At 42.5% G+C, this 23428-nt stretch overlaps 1 protein-coding gene and 1 non-coding gene across 4 annotated transcripts in view; both read right to left on the bottom strand.

The window, feature by feature from the left end:
* The window catches only part of BACH2 (BTB domain and CNC homolog 2), a 357131-nt gene that overhangs the window by 41137 nt on the left and 292566 nt on the right, over nucleotides 1-23428 (bottom strand). The gene's annotated exons all lie outside the window — the stretch shown is intronic.
* Nucleotides 6555-6661, bottom strand: LOC132018868 (U6 spliceosomal RNA). The gene has a single exon (XR_009404644.1). It is a non-coding gene; the product is annotated as a U6 spliceosomal RNA (small nuclear RNA).

Raw genomic sequence — 23428 nt, forward strand, 5'->3', positions numbered from 1 at the left:
GACTGGGAGAAGATGGGCTCCTTAGCTGGAACTCCAAAAGTATTTTCCCATAAAAAATACAAAATGAATAGAACTTAGGTTTGCCTGAGAAAAAGGACCCCAGAACTAGAATCCTGTGAAATCCTTTTTGTTGGCCTCCAGACTCCGTTACATTCCTCCCTCTCTTTCCCATCTAATACATGCCACACATTTTTCTGCCTCCAGAACTTTGCTAAAGGATGCCCTTCATTTATTTGACAAACATTAACCAACTGGCTATCATGCTGGCATTGTTCTAGATGGTCGATTTGCAGACTGAAAATATCACCTCCACCACATAGAAATCTGACTCAAGGATCTTACTGTCTAGATGAGGGGACAGACAAGCAATGATTCAATTACCATACAATCCCATAGGTGCTGTGACAGAAATACAGAGAAGGTGCTACAGGCATATAATGGGGGAGGGGAGGACACTGGCCATAGGTGGCCTTTTCCCAACCCTGGACATCCCACCTGTACCTCCTCTCCTCCATGATGTCCTCTCTCCTTAGAATGATCTTCTGTTCCCTTGTACTTTCATAGCCCTTCACTTATTCCTAAAGGATTTCTTTCTTTCTCTCTTTGCATGATGATAAATATCTGGTCATTGAATAAGTTTTTTTTTTTCTTTTTTTTTTTTTTTTAGAGAGATCACAGTAGGAGAGAGGAAGGGAAGAGATCACAGAGAGAGGAAAGGAAGCAGGCCCCCTGCTGAGCAGAGAGCCCGATGTGGGACTCGATCCCAGGACCCTGAGATCATGACCTGAGCCGAAGGCAGTGGCTTTACCCACTGAGCCACCCAGGCGCCCCGGTCATTGAATAAGTTTTAAAAAATGAAAGGTGATACAGATATAAGATTTGGGAGCAGATTTAGGAAAGTAATCATGATTTATAACCTATTTATAGAAAAAAACACACTTTAAATTCAAACAACTAATTTTTTTTTTAAGATTTTATTTATTTATTTGAGAGAGAGAGAGAGAGAGAGAGAGAGAGTGTGCATGCACAAGCAGGGAGAGGGAGAAGCAGACTCCCCACTGAACAGGGAGCCTGATGTGGGGCTCGATCCCAGGACCCCGAGATCACAACCTAAGTCAAAGGCAGACACTTAACAGACTGTGGCACCCAGGCACCCTCAAACAACTAATTTCTTAAGAAACTCTGGGAATGCAATTTATCCAGACTGCCCATCCTAGCTTTCTTTCCTCAGACAATGGACCACCAAAAATACAACCTGCATGCATGAGACAATGGAAATGTTTCAAGTAGTGCAAATGTGAAACAAAGACTCTTTTTACAGTCATATAACTTGCATATTAAAAAAAGAATCTGAGTGTTTCAGGGGAGGACTCCCACTGACTCCCAGCTTTAGTAAAATGAAAAGTGAAAAGTGCACCTGGTCTTCTGAATGAACATGGGCTTATATCTGGTTGTATGCAGGACTTTTATATACAACTTCTTCATAAAGACCCTAATTGATGGATTATTATGAATATAATCATCTGATTAGTCTGCTCCCAGTGGTGGGTCTGGGAACACAGCTAGACTACAGGGGCTAATCCTTACTACCACGGTTTCAAGTCTGATCAGCAACCCTCTGGAGGGAAAAGAAGGGCCAGGTGTGATTTTCTCTGCTGCTTTTCAGCCCTGAGGACACATGCCTGTGAACCCAGGTCTTGGGTAGTGTGATCACCTAACTATGCGTTTGTGGAACCCTACTGGCTTCCATTAGAAGGTCTTAAGTCTTGAGCTTGTTCTGCTGCTTTATCTTTTATGTTAAGTCTGCATAACTTATATTTCTGAATATAACAGGATTTTAAAATACATTATTTTCAATGGTTATGTCTTGTATAATTTCACTATACTTACCACTTTACCCTTTTACCAATGCAATCAGTTGTCATACTATTGACGAGCCAGCAATGAACTAGTCTCACCATAAGGAGGGCTGAATTTTCAGTATTTTTACCAATCACTGGGGTTAGGGTGGCCTTATTTTTCCACATACTAGCCATAAAGAGACATTTGAATTAGAATAAAAGTTTAAAGGTGGCAAATGGTGTACATTTTGGTGAGGCTTAATTAGATGTCAATATTTTGGAAAGAAAATATTTGGAAAGAAAAAAGAAGAAAAGATAGACCCCCAAATATAAGAATTAAATAATTATTTAATCTTATGTATGATGAAAACCAATAGGATCTCTAGAGATTCCTGTCTTTGAATCTGGTTAGAAAGAGAATATGTTGTCAGTGGGGGAGAATGGCAAAACCTGAAAACTGACTCATGTTCCCTGAACTGATTAGCAATTATTTGGATTGTGCACAGGTATGGTCCTTTATTTTAATAAGAATGTTCAACTCTGGAAAAAAAAATGACAAAAGACCAGAAAAGTGGTCATGATTATGAAAAAGAAATGGGATTTATGCACTACGAGAAAGTAATTCTAGTGGCAACTGAATAACTATCTTCAACAGGAATCTGACAAGGGGGGTCTGAGGCAGGTGATGGAAGCACAGAGCAGAGGAGGTAAGATAAGGGTATGAAGGGGAGCAGTGACAAGTGGGAGGTGGTCCCGGGCAGATGGGGAAGGGGTCGCAGCCACTGAATCTAAAAGGGCAGGGAGATGGTGGAAAGACAAAGAAATTCCTGGCAACAAGCACTACTGAGTCATAATAAGCTATTGGAAGGAGGTTGTGGGATCAGCTTTTCCAGAATTTTTTTTTTTAATGTTAAGAGAAATAAAAGTCTTTTTTGGGATTGTTTAGATTTTGTTTTGGATATAGGTAGCTGGAATTTGAGGACTTCTTATTTTTCATTTTCTAGAAGGCACGTATCAGCATTATATTTTAATATAACTGTGTCTCTCCGACATACATTTAGATATAACTCCAGTCTGTGTGAATTAAAATAAACCTCTGAATGGAACTTTATGGATTATGAACCATGAATTTTCCTATTATTATATCATTTCTTCCTCCCAACAGCTTGGTAAGTGAAGTGTTTATGATTCCTTTTCTCATTTTCTATGAAACTGTGGTTTGGAGAGCTTAAACAACTTGCCCAAGGTCATGGGGCTTAAGTTCCTGAGCCCCTCACTCCAGATCACGTGTAGACCTCCCTGTATTTCTACAGCCATGTAACCAAGCCACTCTAACACATTTTCTTTTTATCATTCCTCATAAAAGACATTTTTTCATGCTGATCATTACCCTCACATATTTCAAGAAGAGGCTGGGTGCTATCAATTTCTACAATAGCCAGAAACGAAAACCAAGAAGTTAGGGACCGAAAGAACAGACCTTGGGCTTGGGTTTTCCCACCACATGGCTGACTTTCATCTATCCCCTTGCCTTGATTTTATTCTACTTGCACAAGCTGAGAGCTTCAGTTTAAACATTTGGGAAATGTTCTAAATGTGTGTGGGAAATCTCCAACCTCCTCTTTTGTGTGGGGGCCAAAATACTCCATAAAGGAGCATATTGATTCGAACACGACATAATTTTTGCCTCTGCTTCATAAGGTTTCTTTTTATTCTTTCACTTAACAAATATTTATTAAGTACCTACTATGTGACAGACAATACAAGCTCTAGGGACAGAATGGCAAACAAGTCAGGCGAGATAGCTGGCCCTTGTACTCAAGGCCTGCACTAGGGTGGTTAGTCCAACATGATGGTCACTAACCACGTGTGGCTATTTACATTACAATTAATTAAAATTAAATACGATTAGAAAATTCACACTGATTAGTCACACTAGCCACATTGCAAATGCTCAGTAGTCACATGTGGCTAGTGGCTATCATATTGGACCATGTAGGAAAACATTTTTATCATCATAGAAAATGTTACTGAATAGCACTGATCAAGAAGAAATAGATAATCAATAATTTCGTCAATGACGTCTGCTTGAAAATCATGATACAATTTTAAGACTTTTCTGTTACTCTTCAGTCTTTAAAAGGCATCTGTATCTTTCTTTTCAAACAAACATAACTTCCTTCATGGCCTTCTTACTTTTTGCTTAGACCACTGTAACAACCTGGCCATTGTCTCTTTCTCCCTGATTCTTCCTTTGTATTGTTGCCTGACTAATCTTCTCAGTGACAATCACTTTATTTCCCCGCTTCCTGCAGCATTAAAAAACAGGCCCCTTTCACATTGGCATTCAAGGCTCTTCAGAATTGGGCTCAACTGACTTGTCCTGGCTCATCTCATGCCATATATCCCCTCTGTCTCCTACAATTTTAGCAACAGAAGTTGGGGTTATTGTTATCAAACCCATTGCCCTCCATAACCATTCTTTGGAAGAACTTTTTTTTTTTTTTTAAAGATTTTATTTATTTATTTGACAGACAGAGATCACAAGTAGGCAGAGAGGCAGGCAGAGAGAGAGGAGGAAGCAGGCTCCCTGCTGAGCAGAGAGCCTGAGGCGGGGCTTGATCCCAGGACCCTGGCATCATGACCTGAGCTGAAGGCAGAGGCTTTAACCCACTGAGCCATCCAGGCACCCCTGGAAGAACATTTAAATTATAAGGATACCCACAAGAGCAAACAAGTAGGTCTTCTCTGGAACTTCACTGAGCTGAAACAGGAGAAGGAAAGGAGTGGGGAGAGGTATGTGGTTACAGAAAACTGATGAGAGGTGCAAATCGTCTTAGTTAGTCCTGAAGAAATTCTGCAACATGACAGTTGTCAGGTAGAGCAGTATGCTCTAACCTCGCCATTAGGAGGGCTACAGACAGGAGAGGAGGTGGTATAGATACTTAGGGACCCAAGCAGGAGAGCTAGGGTGTTTTGGAAATAATACATAAATCAGATAACCAAGAATGTTGATGGAAAGAAACACACACAAGAAGTGTTTTCATCTAAATGTACTTAATGCAAAAGCCTACTCCCGTATTTTATACAAAACTTATGAAAATAGGCATGACCCTGTGTTCCCAGTAAGATGCCATTGTGGCTTCCTTTGGGTAGATATTGTACAAGACAGATTTTTGTCTTGTGGACAAGGAAGAGTGCTTGCACTTGTGCAAGGAAAAGTGCTGAATTATTTAGTCTTTCCTAAACTACAGAGACTTGGGACCCACGGTCACAATTTTTAGTATTTTCTTTAATGCAACTCACTTTCTCTTCCTTAAATAAATTTAGCTCAGAAAGAAATCTATCCTAAGCAAGACTATCCGTGAAATCTCAGGTTATGCTTTTTCTAATACATATTAAAAGAAACACAATGATTTTGAAAAAAGTTCTTCATACGTCACTTGAGATCATCTCACTTCCATGTTGTGCTACACATACCCGTATTGTGAGAAAACACTGGGATTAGGAGACTGAACTATTATTCTGGCTAAGTGTTGACGTCGAAGACATTTGAACAGGGCCTTTCCTGTTTTCTAGTCTGAAACATGGGGACAGGACTGTGCGTTAGTCCCCGCTGGGGGTAGGAGGCCTGGAGTGAAGTAGCCAAAGGTGGTAAAGTGTTGGTAGGCATGAAGGGTTTATCCTTGATCAGGAACAACATCATCATCTCTTCTGGGGCTAGTGAGGATCAATGGATTAACATTTACGAGGAGCTCAGAACTTTCCAAATGTCTACTGTACTTATCCGTCCTTCGTAGGGAAGTAAACAATGGAGAGGGCCAGCCGGCAGTCTCATTGGCAGCAGTGGGCTCCTGGAAGACGTTGATTGGGGTACAGGCTTGTGCATGGCCTCAGGGGGTCCTGTTGGCATCTTCTAATCTCTGTGCTGCCAGGCTACCTCCTCTGTGTCTAGTCCAGAACTCCAGCAGCTCAGCAAGGGTGGGAATGGGAAAATGCTCAACGTCAACGATGCATAGACATTGGAACTCCTCGACTGTGTTCCTGCTAATGGCACAGGGCTGCCTCTAGGGCCGCCACATGAGATCATCAGAATCGACTCTACAGGGATGCAGCTGGGCGGCGCCTCTACAGCTCTTGTCAGAGGCTTATTTTTCTTGCAAAAAAAAAGGGGGGGGGAGGAAACCTGGCTCCCCAAATGAAGGGGGCTTTATGTAACTCTTCTGCCATTTTTCTCTCACCTCTAGAGCGTAGCCGAGCTCTTAGAAACCCGGTGTTAAAACACTTCAGCAAGAAGCCAGGCAATTGAAAGCCCCCTCTAACAGCTGTTAATGGCTGTCGATGAGCAGGCAGACACAGGGCGGGAAGGAAGGGAGCCAAAAATAACACTACAGCAGTATTTTCCAGGATTCAGTCATTCCTGGTGCTGGAGAGAGGGAGCTTGAGGGACTGAAGTGCAGCTCTATGAAAACAGGGACGTTGCTGGAGGGACAGAGTCCATGGGCTGTTGCCTGTAGAACCCAGTCCTCGTATGGCAGGACCTGGAAAGGCTTTCTCAGGACCCTGGTATCTGAGAAAGACTAAAACGGGGAAATAGAAAGAGAAGGTAAGGAAGACTGATGTTGGAGGTGACCTGAACTCAGCATCACTGGGGGAGTTTCTGAGGCAGCTCTTTCTGTGTGTGTGTGTGTGTGTGTGTGTGTGTGTGTATGTTTTACATGGTACTTCTTCATGAACCTGTGTGTCATCCTCGCACCTGGGCCATGCTAACCCTGTCTGTATCCTTCTAGTTGTAGTGTATGTGCTGCCCAAGTGAGCACTTCTTGGTGTGTGTTTTTATTTTTATTTATTTATTTTTAAAAAATTTATTTGTTTATTTGACAGAGAGAGAGAGATCACAAGTAGGCAGAGGCAGGCAGAAAGAGAGGGGGAAACAAGCTCCCCACTGAGCAGAGAGCCCGATGTGAGGCTTGATCCCAGGACCCTGAGACCATGACCTGAGCAGAAGGCAGAGGCTTCAACCCACTGAGCCACCCAGGTGCCCCTGGTGTGTGTGTGTGTGTGTGTGTGTTTTAAATAATTTTTTATTTTTTATAAACATATAATATATTTTTAACCCCCGGGGTACAGGTATGTGAATCGCCAGTTTTACACACTTCACAGCATTCCTGGTGTGTGTTTTTATAAATATTATTATTTATTATTTTTTAAAAGATTTTATTTATTTATTTGACAGACAGAGATCACAAGTAGGCAGAGAGGCAGGCATAGAGAGAGAGAGGAGGAGGAAGCAGACTCTCTGCTCTGCAGAGCAGAGAGCCCAATGCGGGACTCGATCCCAGGACCCTGAGATCATGACCTGAGCCGCAGGCAGAGGCTTTAACCCACTGAGCCACCCCGGCGCTCCTGGTGTGTGTTTTTAATCTGAGTTTCATTCTGTGGGATTTATAAACCCATCCCATGACCAAGGAACCATTTTAAACCTATTTCCCCTTAGAAGCCCTGCTCTCGACTCCTAGCCTGGATGGGGTTGCCTCCCCACTACCTTCCTACTGCACACACCCTCTCTTCCATAGAGATTTGGGGCACTGTGGGCATCAGGAACTCAAGAGTTTTTGTTTTTCTAATATCCTGCCTCCTTTTCTGTTTTTTTTTTTTTTTTAATTTTATTTATTTAATTGACAGAGAGAGAGACACATCAAGAGAGGGAACACAAGTAGGGGGAGTGGGAGTGGGAGAAGCAGGCTTCCCGCCGAGCAGGGAGCCCGACGCGGGGCTGGATCCCAGGACCTTGGGATCATGACCCGAGCCAAAGGCAGATGCTTAATGACTGAACCACCCGGGCACCCCTCCTTTTCTGTTTTTACATCATATCTCAGTCTTATCAGCCACTTTCCAAGAATTGTAGTCACAGTATTATTATTTTTTCGGTTTTCTTTTTCTTTTTTTTCTGAAGATTTTATTTTTAAGTCATCTCTACATCCAAAGCGGGGCTCAAGCTCACACTCCAAGATCAAGAGTTGCATGCTCCACCGACTGAGCCAGCCAGGCGCCCCACGGTTTTCTTTTCATTTTTACGATGTATACACATAATGCAGGAGACTTTTCCCTGACATTTCACTGTCACTCAATTCAAATGTGCATGTGGCACTCTGAAATCTTTCCACCTGCTCTCTGGAAGTTTTGATACTCTTCATGAGTAAAACCAAGTCTCTGAACAGCACTTCCATTTGAACCGTATATTTGATCTTTCCGGGCTCGGCAAACTGTCACCCACTCAGAGCCTAGACAGGAAAGTGGCAGATGATTCAAGCTTCATTAGGAACAAGTCATGCCAAAATAACTTCATTTCTAGTTTTGATAGGATTACTGCTCAGAGAATGCACCAGAAATAGCATCCCAGGATTCCAGCAAGGCAGCTGATATCTCTTAAGTCACACTTTGAATAATATGAAACAACGGGATCTGGAATGTAGTAAAATTAAATGACCAGTAGCTGGATGACGGATCAATGTCAACTTCAACCTGATGGAAAGTTGTCTGGTGATGTGACCGTGGCTTCTGTCATCTGCTCTGTTACAGTTAAGTTCTATATCTGACTAGGAGACAATGGGGTTGGCAAGCTGGTCAGATACTTCAGGAAAGAGAATCAAGATCCCAAAGAATGACCACAGGCTGATAGTATGGGGTAAAATGTAAAGATTCATTTTTAACAAAAATAGACATCAAATCCTGTGTGGATTAAAAAAATCCAAAAATTTTTAATCCTGTATGGATTAAAAATCTTAAAAGAAGTCCATTTTGTGAGGACAGGATGGGAAAGTGCTGGCTTAATAAGATGAGTCAGGACACTGACACAGAGGCCGGGAAACTTAGCACAATTCTCGGCTACCCCAAGACATGTCTAACGCAGGGAAGGGGTTATAGCTTTCCTCTGTTCTTTACTCTTCAGATCACATCGAGACGCTAGCATTTAGTGCTGCGTGTTAAGAGCAGGCCTGACCAACAAGGATCATGAAGAGCACTGAATCTATGTGATAGACGGAACCCAGCTGTTAAATCCCGAGAAAGCAAGATTTACAGGCCCCACGGAAGAGCTGTCTTTCGAGAGCTAATGGGCTATTATGAGAAGAAGAGATGAAACTCGTTCTCTTTCATTCCAGAGGGCATAAATAAGGTCACAAATAAAAATGTAAGGGATGTAGCTATCTGGCACAAATGAGGAGGAATTTTCTAGTAATTGCAGATGACAAAATGGAAGCAGTTCTTGAGGGATGGTGAGCTCCGCATTGCTGGAAGTGTTCCAGCAGAGGCTGGAGAGATCCCTATGTCCTATAATAAAGGGATTCCAAACTGGGTGGGAGATTGGACTAGATGACTTCTAACATGCTTTATTTTCTAACCTGTAATCTGTGACACTCCTCACTGTTTCTCCACAATAATTAAGAGGACTTATGGTTCTTAGTGTTCCTTAAACACTTCATACAAATCTTGACAAGGAAGAAAGACAAGGCTGATAATATTTTCATTTACTTTGGATACCACTGCCAAAATATATGGACTTGTGAGTTGGCAAAACAAACAGAGCTTTTTTGAACTTCCCCAAGTCTCCTGTGAGTCTATGAATGGCACATCCGTCAAGCTACTTTAGTTTGGAATGCTGGCCTAGTCCAACCAGTCTGCTGAGATCATGAACATTTACAGAGAACACAGGGAGTCTTCATAGAATGTAGAGGAAGGGAATATTTAAAAAAATAAAAAAGTCAGTGATTTCCTAAGTATGTAAGTTTTCAAAGGCCATCAGACCTATTCAACAAAAATTCAACTGTATAGTTGAAGAACCTTGAAATTAAACAAATGCAGACTTAGCGGACTGAGTTTCAAGTCATTTATACAGGCATTATTTCCAGGCATGATCTTCCTGTGCTGAACAAGTAAGCTCTTATCTATTTAGACCTGTCGGAGGAGTGCAGTCAGTCCTATGGACCTACAATTTTGTTTAAATGGATAGCAGCATGTCCCATCTTGTATTTTCCTGGGCTTGACACAACAGCCACTTAATAATATCATAAAACTTGTACACGCCCTGTCATTGAAAATGGCAGGAGATAATAGCCCAAAGCCCTCCTCCTTAATAATCTCTCGCACAGGTTTTAGTACTGAACCAGGTAATCCTGATATCTTTGCTAAGAAGAAGAAAAGAAACCAGAGGTCCTGACCACAAGTAGAAGAGATGAAGGATACAAGGCAATCGAAGAAGTGAGATGAGGTACAGAATATGCTCGAAAACATGGCAGTAAGTACTGGGATTTACTTATGGTTGATGCTCATGGTCGACAGCTCTAAATTATCAAGAATGGTCAGAACTTATGAGAGAACACAGCTCTGTACCAGCAACCTGAAGCCAAGGCAACAGAGATACTCGTGCAATGATGGGTCCAACTAGGTTCCTGGAGATCACCCGTGCTAGCTCTCATATAGCCGTATGTTAGTCTTAGGACTCGAATCTGGGTTGGAATCTTCTGGGTAGTTTTTCCAGGTCTCTGACCTTGCTATCTCATTAATGATTCTAACTCAAAATCGAGACACAAAGTTGCAATGAACAATTGAACTAGGGCTTCCTGTTGCGGAGCTGGCAGTGGAGGGACCTTCTCTTGACACTGGCCTTTGATCACAGATGGCCAGGCTCATACAGAGGCTGCCCCTCTACGTTCTATTAAGACAGAGCAGAAAAAAAGCCTTAGATGCTAAGATGATCATGCTCTTTCAGAAATCTTTAACTCAAAGCAAGTTACAATTTCAAATAATATCATACTTTTTTTTTTCCCCAAAAAGGATTGAAGTAAATCCTAAGATCCAAAAATAACCTTCTAATACAGACTGAGGAACCCATGGGGGCCAGACTCTACGGGACCCAGGGAATTGTACAATTCAATAACTGGTTAGAAAAGGGGCCCAAGTGTGTATGAAGCATAAAAGAGGCTGAATTTCAGTAAGTTTTGGGCTAAGAGACAATTGTATTTGAAGCAAGTAACAGTAGGAGCTGGAATAGAAATCTGTGCCAAGTAGAGCCGACCTAGACCTGCTCGACATTAAGCCCAGCAGGGGACTACCCCGTGGGCATGCTGGGTGTCTCAAGGGGGATTCTGAAGCCTTTTTCCTACCATGAATCATGATGATGACCATGAACAAAAGATCCATGTCCCATGTCCCAGGTACTCACTCCTATCCTGCAAAGCATTCATATTATCCCCAGGAGCTAGGCTCAGGGGATCAGGGATTTGCCCAGGGCTAACCTGGTTGGTATGGGAGCTGTTGCTTTCAAGACACTACTCTCTCTAATCCTCCTGCTTCATAAAATCCATGCTCTTTAATAAGAACTACTCCTGGCCAGAGAGCAGGGGTTGCCTGAGATAAAGAGAAAGAGTGATTCTGGGACCAGGCCTGAGGTAGACATGGGCATCCTGGATTTTCTAGTAGTCCGTTACGTGACCCTGAGTATTTCATGCTGCAATTTGGAATTTCTTTTCTTTTTAAATTGACATATAATGTATTATTTGTTTTAGGGGTACAGGTCTGTGATTCATCAGTTGTACACAATCCACAGCACACACCATAGCACATACTCTCCCCAGTGTCCATCACCCAGTCACCCCATCCCTCCTACTGCCCTCTCCTCTCCCCTCCAACAACCCTCAGTTTGTTTCCTGCGTTTAAGACTCTCTTATGGTTTGTTTCCCTCCCCAGTCCCATCTTTTTTCATTTTTCCCTCCCTTCCCCCACAACCCCCCAACCTGCCTCTCAAATTCCTCATATCAGTAAGATCAAATGCTAATTTTCTTTCTCTGATTGACTTATTTCCCTTAGCACAATACCCTCTAGTTCCATCCATGTCATCGCAAATGGCAAGATTTCATTTCTTAGGGCTGCATAGTAGTCCATTGTATATATTTAAAAGACAAAATTGTATCAGGCTCAGTGTGTAGCTGAGCCCCTCAAAAGAATGAATAAGTATCTAGAAAATGCTGGAGTGCTTCCACCTAGACCCAGAGACACACACACCACAGGTATGTCCATCCTGCAGAATCACGAGGAGGTGGATGATAGAAACAGCCGTGGTTATAACATAAAAACCTTAACCCATGGACTCTGCCTGTTTACTCTGTCCTAAGGCATTCGAGTTTTAGAGCTTGAGTATTTTTTCCTTCCATGGAAGTAATGTTAATGTGACTAAAAAAACTGTGTAAAAAACATGTACCATAAAATATACCACCATGATCATTTTTAAGTGTACAATTCAGTCGTATTACGTATATTCATTGCTGTGACACTGATCTCCAGGACTTTTTTTATCTTGAAAATCTGAACTACTGTAACCATTAAACAACCCCCTTCCCTTTCCATCCCCAGGCCCTGGTAACCACCATTCTTTTTCTGTCTCTGTAAATCTGACTACTTCAGGTATGTCATATATGTGGACTCATGCAGTATCTATCTTTTGGTGACTGGTTTATTTCACTAACATGGCTTTTGAATGAAGTCCAGGGAGATGGGAAGAACAGGTTTGAAGAATGAGAGGGAGGGGGCCAACCCACCTCCCCTCTGTTTCTGCTCTCGGCCAAAAAAAGATGGTCTCGCGGAGTGTTCTCTTGGGCTGGACCACAGTGGGCAGAACAACGAGGGCCCTCCAGACCACAGCGGGTTCAAGGCCCCTCCTCTCCACCAGCGAGTTTCTAGTGAGGGCCCTCGTTAGCAGAGTCCCCATTTAAAGTACATTTTCTGAAGTCCACGGAATCTCAGCAATTTTTGAAGAATTCTCATGAAAAGCTCTCAGCATCTTCCTGGGGGAGGGAGAATTGGAATAAATAAGGCCTCCTTATTTTGAGAGCAGCCTCTGTCGGAATCTTGGCGCGAGAGCAGATGAGGCAATGGAATGCTAATGAAGAGTTTCAAAGCTGCCAGAGCCTGCTCTTGAGGAACGAAATATGCTTAGAATGTGTGTCCCTCATGGACGCAGGCGTGGGGCATGGAAGGAAGGGAAGTTTGGGTTCAAACTGAAAGACAGCCTGTGGAATCTGGTCACATGTCAAAGGGGTCATTGGCAAAAAATGTCTGGGAACCACTGTTACACTCGGGCTGAACCCTGCAGCGCCACCCCCACCAACACTGCCTCACGCGTTACTGTGACTAGGGCCACATCTTCGGCACGAATTCCTCCTTTCCCACCGAAACTTCCAGCCAGCACCCAGAACGAGGGAGGCATTCTACAGCAGCTCCGCGTGGGAGCCCGACTCTTAGAGTCAGAAGACCGTGCCCTGGGAGGTAACCTTCTCATCTGACCTGACAGAGCTCAACTTGCCAGTAGGTTTATTTGTAAAAATAAATTAATTAATTAAAAAAATTCTATGGAAAGACGTCTACCAGGCAATCCTAATTATCCTTGCCCAAGCCTGCTGTGAAATTCTCAGTAGGTCTTTCTGGTTTTACGTTTTTCCCTCCACCGGACTGCTGACCAATCCCTGATCTTAACCCCCCACCCCCCAAACCCTTGTTTCCTCTCTTAAACCTGCTCCCGGGGCAAACTTTCCTTCCCACCCTCAGTTCAAGGCAACTCCTATCCTTCGGGTATTGCAGCCAAAACCCTCATTTATCTTGGATCCTTTTCTCTCTCCCGTATCCCACTTCCAATCAGTTAGTGGGAAATTCTGGCAGCTTTGCCTTCAAAACAGAGTCGGAATCCAAACCTTTGCCTCCCCTCCCTGCTACGTTCTTGTCTAAACCACCTCTCGTTTAGGTGATTGCCGGAGAGGCTTCGGTCCTATCCCTGCTTCTGCCCTTGACCCTTTGCTGCCTATTCTCAAACCTGCATCCAGAGCATCCTTTGGAAAGGTAAGCTGGATCACATCCCTGTTCTAGCCAGAAACCGCCAAAAGACTTCTACTCCCCCGAAGGGAAGCCAGTCACGAAGCAGCCTATCGGCGGTGCTGTGATCTGTCTCCTCCTAGCCCTAGCTCTCACCCTGGTCTCTCTGTGTTGCCTGCTTGGTGAGACCTTTCTGAGCTCTTCTATCTAGAATTTCAACTCCTGTCCTCATGAACTAGTCCCCTCCCCGCTTTCTTTTCCCTTGTAACACTGATCACCAACGTACTCTTCCTGTTTACCATATGTAAACCCTAGAGGGAGGATCAACTTTGTGAAGGTATCGGGCTTACCTGTACACAGCCAGTGCTCAGTGCAAATCTGTTGAAGAGATGAATGGCTCTTTCTGGCCATTCAGGTCTCCGCTCAAAGGCTGCCTCCTTGGGGAAGCCTTCCCGGGCTACCCTGTTTAATCCCGCCTCTCCCGTTGATGGCTGTTTATCATATCACCCTGTTGATTTTGTTTTTAGCACTTACCACAGTCTAAAGTTATCTTGTTTTCTTTTTTGTCTTTCCCACTAAAATGTAGGTCCAGGAGAACTCCAACTTACTCTGTCCTATCCTACGCAAGATGCCCAACTCTTACAACAGGGTTTGGCCCAGAGTAGGTGCTCTGTGAATGCTTCCTGAATGAACGGAGCACCTTCAGGACAAGATCAGTTCACATCGATTATGTTTGCCCCGACTTTCTAACCTGAAAATTTTAATCTATAGAAAAATATGAAAGAAATGTACATTCTTATGCCATTAATCTGGATTCACCAACTATTCAATTTTGCTCAATTTATGTACTCTCTTTACTATCAACGTGTACACACACACACACACACACACATTTCTTTCCAGAACCATCTGAAAATAAATTACATTTTCACCTCCAAATACTTCAGCATATATCTCTTGAGAATAAGGACATTCTATATAAAAAATACCATTTTCCTACCCAAGAAAAGTAATGTTGATGTAACATTATAAACTAATATACAGTCTATATTCAGGGTCTCTAAATTGCTCCAGTGATGTCCCTTACAGATTTGTTTTCAATCTGAGAGCCAATCAAAGGTCACTGATTGCGTTTACCTAGGACAGTCCCTTGTTACTCTGCCTTTCATGACACTGATGTTTTTGAAAAGTTCAGGCTAGCGGTCTTGAAGAATGTCCCACAGGGGATGTCTAGTCATAGCAACAGATGCAAAACTTAATCTAACTTATTCTTCTATTCTGTGTGTTCTACTAACCAGTTTAATATACAGTGAATTCGTTTTTTGTTTGTTTAAATTTTTAGGTTTGCTCCTTTTCATCTTTTTGCCTAAATTTTAATTATTTGCCTATGTAAAACATTTAAATAATTCAAAAAAGTGAACATCAAATAAAAACATATGCTCAGAGCTTCACTCTTATCCTAAACTTTTCAGTCCTTTCACCCCCTTTCAATAGGTCACTTTTTCCATAATTCTTTATCTTTTCTGTTTCTTTTTATAAAATCTGCAAATGTGTTTATGCATGTATATGCTTATAAGTTATACATATACTTTTATATATTATAAATATATATTCTTATTTTCCTTTTTTCCTTGCACAAAAGGACCATATCATATATAGTGTATGCGTTCTTTTGCATCTTATTTTTGCCTTCTAAAATATATCCTGGGGGCGCCTGGGTGGCTCAGTGGGTTAAAGCCTCTGCTTTCGGCTCAGGTCATGATCCCAGGGTCCTGGGATTGAGCCCCACACTGCACTCTCTGCTTGGCAGGGAACCTGCTTCCCTTCCTCTCTCTCTGCCTGTGTCCCTGCCTACTTGTGATCTTTGTCAGTCAAATAAATAAATAAAATCTTTAAAAAATAAAATAAAATAAAATATATCCTGGAAATTACTCCTTATCAGTACATGGAGCTGTTTTTTTTTCTTTCTTATGACCGCATTATATGTGATTATATAGTTGTACATATGTGGATAATCTTGCACATGTGTTGTTTTATATTTGTACAAATCCATCATTTTTTAGTGGATTGTTATGGACTGAATTATATCCTCTACTAAACTCCACAGTTTGAATCCCTAATCTCTCATGTGACTGTATTTGGAGATGGGTCATTAAGGACATAATTAAGGTTAAATGATGCCATAAGGTGAGGCCTTGATCTCACAGGAGTGGTGTCTTTATGAGAACAGAAGAGACCCACTGCTCTCTCTCTGTACACAGAGGAAAGGCCAAGTGAGGACACAGCAAGAAGGTGGCTGCTATAAGCCTCCGGCCTCCAGAACTGTGAGAAAATACATTTCTGTTTAAGCCACCCAATCTGTGGTATGTTGTGGTGGCAGCCTGAACTGACCAAAACATGGGTATTAGAAGAATCAAATACTGCAGACCTCCCATGTAAAAAAACTACAGTTGACTGAAGAAAAAAGTCACTTAAAAAAAAAAAAACAACTTAAAAGAGGAGACATTTCTGGAGGTCCCTGAGGAGGAGGAAGTAAGGAAGACCCAGCATTCTGCTGGCTGCAGAGGAGGTATTAGTTTGCTTATGAAGTAAAAGTTGTTTTAAACCCCGGCATGAGACTTACAGGTGCAGACCCATTAGAGCATTACTTTCTATTCTGACTCACTCTTCTGAAATTTCAGTCGTACACGTGTCAGTTGTCTTCTCCCAGATTTTGGGCACGATGGAGGGGAACCACCTTATTGCTGCAGGGCCCCTACACATAGCTCCCTCTGACATGGGAAACGTGGAGAGGAATGAAAGCGGTTAAGTTCCAGGGGTACCCGGGGGTCTAGGCTGCTCAGGATCTGGGGGTGGGGAGTGACTTTGCGGTATCTTCTTTTAATAAAGCCCAGTTAAAGATGAAAGAAGCATTTTACTGTTAGTTTTGTAAAATGTCATCATCCCTCTGATTAGTATAAAAACATGTCCTTATTACTGAACATTCTGACACATCTCTGACCAGAATCTGTATACAACCAGGGCCTAATGTAAATACTAAAAGTTACTGAGTAACTTCCCAATGCGGATCTGTAGAGATATTTATGTATGTTGGAAAATACCTATGAAAGGACCCTCCTTTTCTTTGGTTTCAGTACTTGTACTCCAGGCTGACAGGAAAGCAGAGACACTCTTCACATCTTGTCCTTTCCTCAAAGCTGCATAAGGTTTGACAGGAGGGTGAGACTTTCCTTCTCTACCTGGGGATGCATAGGGTCAAAGACTTGGAAAACATCTGAGCTATTTCCATTTAAAATAACACTATTGATTTCCAGAAGCGTCACTCTGGAAAACATACAGAAAGGCAAGGGCATCTGTAAGTTTCAATGACCAAGGGTAAACCTAAATATGAAGAAAGGTCTTCAATTTTTCACAAGAAGGAACTAGAAGAAATCTATTCCCTCTATTGCTTTTTGGTTGTTTTTCACGTGAGTACAAGTTTGTTCAGCCCAAGGGAAGTACTGGAGTTTCTTAGGAGAATGCAGATCTCTGGACTGGACAGAAGGGACCAGAAAGCATGGGGGCTGGGTAGAGCACTGGCACTTATAGAGAGAAAACCAATGAAGCCCACAGAGCCTCTGAAATCACATAGAAAGTCATATTTGAAGTTTTATTCTTCCAATATTATGCTCCAAACTTCACTTGGTCTTGCTTCTTTTCTTTCCCTTCTATCCACTGAACTGTTCAAATAACTCTTTTATTATTACAGAAATGTAATAATGCACACTGTAGGAAGTGGAAAATGCAGACAAGCAAAACAAAATCCATCATATTCTACCATTCACATGTCACCATTGTTAACATTTTAGCACACACCCCTACGGCTCTTTCTTTACACACACACACACACACGTACATTATCTTTTAACCAAACCAAGATACAACCAGTGTATCATTCCCCAGTCGCCTTTCCCCAGTAGCACCACCTTTCCATTTCAAGAAAGTTTCATTTAATTACCAAGATCACATTTGAATTTCTCCAATTCCCTCCCAAAAGTTATATAACTGGTTGTCCAAACCAATAACCACTCCGGGACCATATATTGTATCTGGTTTCTAAATCCCTTAAATCTTGTTTAATTTAGCCTTGCCCCATTTTTATGACACTGACTTACTGAAGAAATCAGGCCATTTGTCCTGTAAAAAGGCGCACCCCCTGCATTTGACCTGTTGCTTCCTTCATGGTGTTGTTAAGCCCATTTCTCTTCTCTAATCCTTGATTTCCTGTAACTGGAAGCTGTATAAAAGGCTTTAGGAAGTCAAGCTGTACACTGAATCCATCATTGGGAATGATGTAATTTTAATGAATATTTGCATCCGAAGACATCTGATGCTTGGTTGGCCCACCAAGTGATGCTCAGAGTGGTCCCTGCCTGTGTGGGTGTGAACACAGTGTGTATGTTTTGTTACCTGGTGTCTCTCTGTGTTGCTTTGTATTACAATTATGTCCATCAAACATTCATCATCATGGTTTTACTCCTAAGCGAGCACCTTTGCCTGAATCTGTTCCTGGCATTATTTTTTCAAAGATTTTATTTATTTATTTGACAGACAGAGATCTCAAGTAGGGGGAGAGGCACGCAGAGAGAGAAAGAGGAGGAAGCAGGCTCCCCGTCGAACAGGGAGCCCAAATCGGGGCTCGATCCCAGGACCCTGGGATCATGACCTGAGCCGAAGGCAGAGGCTTTAACCCACTGAGCCACCCAGGTGCCCCTGTTCCTGGCATTTTAAAACATGTGATACCAGATTACAAATAACCCCAAGGCAAGGGCTTTGTGATCTAGAAATCTGGTATCTCCCTGTGGGTCCTTATATGCAGGTGCGCTAAGTAAAACGTGACGCTCATAGAATCACTCCAGTGTCATACTCCCTAACAGGTGATTTAGGGAACATCTCTGTACATAGTAGCCTCAGTGAGATAAACTGTTGGAGATGAAATATTTCCCAAATTACTGAAGATAAGATGAAAGCCACACTCCTGACTAGACCTCATTGTTAGCAGAGAAACCAGCAATGGGGGTCTGAGTGTTAGAGTTAATCTCTGTCCCTGCCTGCCCCTATGACTCTTCTCTTTTCTGAGGACCATTGCTTCCTGGTGATTTTGGCCATTATCTACATTATCTACAGAGAAAGAGGGAACACAAGCAGGGAGAGTAGGAGAGGGAGAAGGAGGCTTCCTGCTGAGGAGGAAGCCCCATGCGGGGCTTGATCCCAGGACCCTGGGATCATGACTGGAGCCGAAGGCAGATGCTTAACAACTGGGCGAGCCCGGGGCCCCGGGTTCCTCAGACCCGTCTCTTCAGTTCTGTGCTCTCAGTGCCTTGGGCAGATATGAAGCCCCACAGATACCCATCAACAGTCCATGGCCTTTTTCCTCCTCCTGTGTGTTCCCATGTCTAATTTTCTGCGACCTGTGGAAGGTGCCATCATTCTCCCTGTCTTCTCTCTAGGGCACAGACCTTTCTCAGCTCATGCTAGGATCAGGGTGAATCTCCCGGCTGTGCCTCTCTCTGTGGAGTAAGTTTGTTGTTCCATCCTTGTTGTTGCTTTCATTGCTCAACAGATATTCCTTAAACTATTTTTCATTATGTTGCTTCTTGGCTCACATTTCAGTGAATTTCTATTGCTTATCTGATCAAGATTAAACTCTTTTGTCTAAATTTTATTCTTTCATGCTAAGGCCCCATGTACTCTTACATATTTTGAATTACTTCCCTAACTCTGCCATTTGTGCTATCAAAGCTGGCTCCCCTATGCCCCGTGAATGCTTCCTTTTGGGGTTCTGGCCATGCCTGTGACCTCTCCTGGAGCGTGTCTCCCCATGTGCTCCCCAAGAAGGTCCTATTGGTCCAGTGAGTGTTCATTTTAGGTGGTCTAAATTTCACGGATGCAATGAAAAGAAAATCCTGTCTTTTCCCACACTGCAAACAATGGCCAACAATACTTGACAGCTACAATGAATGCTCTTGAATTGTTCAGCTTTGATTTCATTGGTTTTATCTTGATTCTTCAACAATATTGTAAACTCTTTGAAGGAAATGATCTTGCCTTATATTTCTAAGTAAATCCCCAAAGAAGTGACCTATGAAAAGGGTCATGTGTTCTATGCCTCTGCGTCTATGAATTGCTTTCCTTAAGCCACCTTGTCCTTGTAAGTATATGTTTTAAACATACCACCCATACACACCCCAACTCCTCTGAAGATAATTCTGTATTTTTTGTTAAAGATTTTATTTATTTATTTGAAAGACAGAGATCACAAGTAGGCAGAGAGGCAGGCAGAGAGAGAGGGGGAAGCAGGCTCCCTGCAGAGCAGAGAGCTTGATGTGGGGCTCCATCCCAGAACTCTGGAATCATGACCTGAGCTGAAGGCAGAGGCTTTAACCCACTGAGCCATCCAGGCGCCCCAATTCTGTATTTTTTTAAAAAGTTTTTTAAAGATTTAATTTATTTATTTGACAGAGAAGAGAGACAGAGAGCGAGGGGGGAACACAAGCAGAGCAAGTGGGAGGGGGAGAAGCAGGCCTCCCACTGAGCAGGGAGCCTGATATGGGGCTTAATCCCAGGACCCTGAGATCATGACCTGAGCCAAAGGCAGACGCTTAACGACTGAGCCACCCAGGCATCCCAATTCTGTATTTTTTTGTACCTTATTTCAGTGTCTAGCATCTTACACTGCTATAAAATTCTCCTTTAATACAGCCGAAATCCCTCAGATGTAGCGAGGACACTATTTCTTCTGTTCTGTGAATGAGAACATCTGGTCAACATTTACCGTAACCGCCTTAAATAAGAGGCACACAGATACTTTGTCAAACAGAACTTTGAAAGGTCATCGCTTTTCTCTCTGTGAACATCTTGTAAATCTGATAGATTAAAGTCACCCCCCAAATCTCCACAGTTACAAAAGGTGCACCTCAAATATCTTTTAGTACCCTACTAATTTCCCCAAACTATGAACTTCTTACCCTAAATCCTGGTGTTCCGTAGTCCTAGTCTTCCCACCTTCCTATACAGGGCACACAGCTCAACTCCTGGGTGACTACAGCTTCCCTAGGGAGAAAGAAGATTCCCACAGTCTAAGGTGTCTCCTGGGAAGGAAGAAGCGGTCTGCTACTAGAGCTCTCATCGTTACGTGGCAAGACCTGAAAGTCCTGTCTTTTTTAGCAGATATTTTCATGGCCCTTTATTAACTTTTCTGTTTTTCCCCACCCTTCTCTTTTTATAACCAATGAAACAAGAATAATAGGTCAGTTGCAAGGCGTCAGAAGCCTCTGCGGACAGATCTCTGAAGTGACTTGCACACATAATTCCATTCCAACCCACGTCACTCAACACGGCTCAGCCTATCCATGTGTGGCGGCCGCTCTCACAGACCTGCCTGCCCTACTCTGTTCTGCTTGCTGAGGCCGGCTCCGTGCAAGGTATCACCTCTCTATTGTCTTTAGGAAGAATGATATGTCAGCAGCCCTTGCAAAGAAAGAATTGAAAAAGAGGGACCAGTGGCTCAGTCCTTGTGGTTGTCTCAGTCAGTTAAGCCTCTGCCTTTGGTTCAGGTCATAATCCCAGCGTCCTGGGATCGAGTCTGGCATTGGGCTCCTTGCTCAGCAGGGGGCCTGCTTCTCCTTCTGCCCTGCCTGTTCTCTCTCTCTGGCAAATAAATAAATAAAATCTTAAAAAAAAAGAAAAAAAAACAACAGAGCAAAAATGAAGACTCAAATAATCAGAAAAAAATGAGTTGCCATTGTATTTTATCTCATCCTTTACAAAGCAGAAGACAAAATGAGATAGTTGCTACTTCAGCTGTAACTGTGACCCTTCTGTATCCTTCCTTTGATTTTCTTCTAAACACAGGAATCTTTTGTTGGCTAAATCCCAGCTTTTTTTTTTTTTTTTTTTTTTTTCCAGCCCTGGGCCAACTTTCTGGCTTGCTTGGGAACAGCTGCCGGTATTTCTTTTTGTTGCCAGTCAGTCAAAAAATGTGCTCACGTTGGAAGCCTGGCTCCATCCCACCCAGGGGGCTGAATGCATTAACTTTTCACACACAGTCTTTGCCAGGCTGCACACAGAAGTCCATCTCAGACAGTAAAGCTCCCCGAATGATCAGCTAGCTTGGAGTTGGTGCCAATGTCGGGTAGAGAGACTGTCAACATATTTTAGGAGTCTATGGCAGAGTGATAAGTTTTACTATATGCACCGAGTTAATAGGAAAAAGAACACTTCTGAGATATCAGGAAACCAAAAGTGCCATTATTTAATTGCTCCACTCCTGAAAGCAAAAACAATGCCACCTTTGATCTAGCCTGTGATTTGGTTAAAAACCAAAACAAACAAGGATAGAAACATAAGGTATTAACTGATCACTGCCAATAATTTTGTTTTACTTTCTTTGTGCTTCTAAGAGCAGCCTTTTCTACTGACAGCCACACACCACTCCAATGTCTGGATATGATCCACTTTATTAAGAAATTCCTGAATCATTTTCCTGGTTTACAGCTTGTCCAACCAAGAATCCAGGTGTTCTCACCATAAGAAGGGTCTCTTTCAAAAGCCTCTGCATGTACAACCGTACTCCCAACAGAAATGTCATGGACACCTCAACAATAGAGCTGAAACCTGAAGCAGTCTGGTTACAATTCCAACTTTTTGAACGGAATGTGAATGCATTAAGATTATCAGGTAACTTTACTGAAACCCTCACATTTGTGTCCAGTGTTAAAGCTGCCAAAGAAAAGACAGAATACAAACTGACTCTTGGATTCCAAAACTGAGTATTTTGGTGTGGAAACTGTATTTTCTTGTAACTCATTTAAAAAACACTCCATGATTTCACTGTTTAATTGCAGTCTCAGTTTTCAGGAAGCAAAGAGAAACAAGATACATAATCGATGTTTCTCTTCCGTTTGGCTTCCAGCCTAAATGGTCCTGTGCTTTTATTGGCAAAGCAGGGCAGGTAATAACAGTGAACAAGAAACCTATTCTAAGAAGAGCTGGCTCAAGTGAAGTACCACTACATCATGAGTGACTCAACCATCTACTCGAGAGTGATTACTCTGCAACGATGAAGCCATGCTAATTGGACAATGGCTTGCTGCCAGTTCATGTTGGCATGACCTGCAATACCCTTGGCTGATGGCCACGTTTCTCTAGCACACTTTTTTTTTTTTTTTGTAATCTGGATGGGAAGTGGAAATAATTTTTAAAAACTCTCTCCAGTGCTCTTTAACTTCTTTTTTAAATTTTTTAAAATATTGTAAAAAAGATTTTATTTATTTATTAGACAGAGATCACAAGTAGGCAGAGAGAGAGGAGGAAGCAGGCTCCCTGTTGAGCAGAGAGCCCGACGCGGGGCTCGATCCCAGCACCCTGAGATCATGACATGAGCTGAAGGCAGAGGCGTTAACCCACTGAGCCACCTAGGCGCCCCTGCTATTTAACTTCTTATCATGAAGTAAAAGTTTAATTGAGGACCCCGTTAAAGGCCTGGGTTCTATGATTAAATATGACAAAATAATAGTTATGATTACTGATCAAGTGACGAACTTTACAGCTCTGAACTTTGTCTTTAAAGCTATTATTAATCTTAATTGAAATAGCTAAGAGACTCTATAATAGGGGAAAGAAATGTAAGGAACATTTAATACATATATATACCGAAGAGGTTTGAACTGAATAGATGTGCCGGT

This window comes from Mustela nigripes, chromosome 5, assembly GCF_022355385.1.
Source record: "Mustela nigripes isolate SB6536 chromosome 5, MUSNIG.SB6536, whole genome shotgun sequence".
Lineage (NCBI taxonomy): Eukaryota > Metazoa > Chordata > Mammalia > Carnivora > Mustelidae > Mustela > Mustela nigripes.